Genomic DNA, 1847 nt, shown 5'->3' on the forward strand with positions numbered 1-1847 from the left:
ATGTGAGGGTACAATTTGGGATTTGTCCTGTACCCCCACTGGCGCCGTCACCAGTTGGTGTCTTCAACCTAATATTGTGTTTCGATCGAAGTAAGAATTCAAGGAAATAACAATTCTACAATAGACTGCTCTCAGCTATAGGGAGCGATGGGTTGGAAATATCTGTCCATAAACTCCGGTCTGTTATGCCGCGGGAAAAGGACGGAACAGGACGAGAACATATGAAATTGAGATATAGGCCAAAGCTTTCCAACCCCCTATTTCCCGACCTGTACATGCAAATTGTAAAAGTAGTATACAAAAGAACGCAGGGGTAGTATAATTCTCATAACATTGTGTCCTGTTATTTAATGTGCAGAAAACACGACACATGTGTACACTAACAAATCAGAATAACAATGAAACGGACCACCTGTGTCGATAGATATCAATAATTACTATATACTATTATAGATTATTTCTAATTGTCTAGTTTCTTTATATAATTATTCACAGAACTAGTGACTTGGAAATATTCAATAAATACAGAATAAATACAGCCGTAATGACACAGTGGAGACCTGCACCATCAATCAAAACATGTATCAACTACCTGAGTCATCTCAGTGACCCATTTGTCTAACAACGGACCTTCAAACATGCCACTTTATCGTGTATATAGCAGCTGTTGTAGTTTAAAATGAAAGTAGAGCTTTTTCTTGGAATTTTCTCAATGTTTTCCACGTATAGTACAAAGCGTCTAGTTAAATAATAACTTCCCTCTCTACAGCGCGTAGCTCACCGACAGTCTGTTCGAGTATTCTTCTCTCCGAGATTAGTGGTAGATTATTTGGTAAGTTTTGTGTTATCTAGAACATTTTTAGGAGACCGATTCCGCGTTTTAACGACAAGTTCAATAAAATCAAGATCTTTCAAGTCATTAGGACATGTTGCACACAGCTTGTCGACTTACTGCTTGTTACAAATGAAACAGTTTTACCGTAAACGAACGAATGTAAACGAACAGTTTACCTATAAGATAATAACCCGAACCGACACAATAATAAAGACGGTAATGTCTTGAGCCGTCGATAAAACCGAAGGCGTGAAAACCTTGTGTCAGTTATGATGTTTTAGGTAAACTGTTCGTCTACATTTAAATAGATTGTGGGTAAAATGTGTCAGTTGTACCAAGCAACAAGTTGACAGGTTGTGTGCCCCCACCCAACATACCCGTTAGGCTACGCCTCTGGCCTTAATTGAAAGTAAAGTAAAGTTGATATTAATTCTTTCGTCAACGAGCCGTCACGCAATAATAGCGCGCACTGATGATTGCCTAATATGGAAAGCGAAAGTAGAATTCCTCGAATAACGTATTCCCTGTGAACTTCATTTAGGAAATTGGTTGACAGTTAAAGTGATCTGTTTCTTGTATTTGTATTCTATCAACAACGGTACCAATCAAATTTATATTTGTTTATTTGGTATATTTATAACACACCGATAAACTGATGACTCTACTAGTAGACAAGACTGTCCTATAGCTAATATTGTTTATTTGGTATATTTATTACACACCAATAGACTGATGACTCTACTAGTAGACAAGACTGTCCTATAGCTAATATTGTTAATTTGGTATATTTATTACGCACCAATATACTGATGACTCTACTAGTAGACAAGACTGTCATATAGCTAATATTGTTAATTTGGTATATTTATTACGCACCAATATACTGATGACTCTACTAGTAGACAAGACTGTCCTATAACTAATATTGTTAATTTGGTATATTTATTACGCACCAATATACTGATGACTCACTAGTAGACAAGACTGTCCTATAGCTAATATTGTTAATTTG

Source organism: Lottia gigantea, assembly GCF_000327385.1.
Source record: "Lottia gigantea unplaced genomic scaffold LOTGIsca_44, whole genome shotgun sequence".
Taxonomy (NCBI): Eukaryota; Metazoa; Mollusca; class Gastropoda; family Lottiidae; genus Lottia; species Lottia gigantea.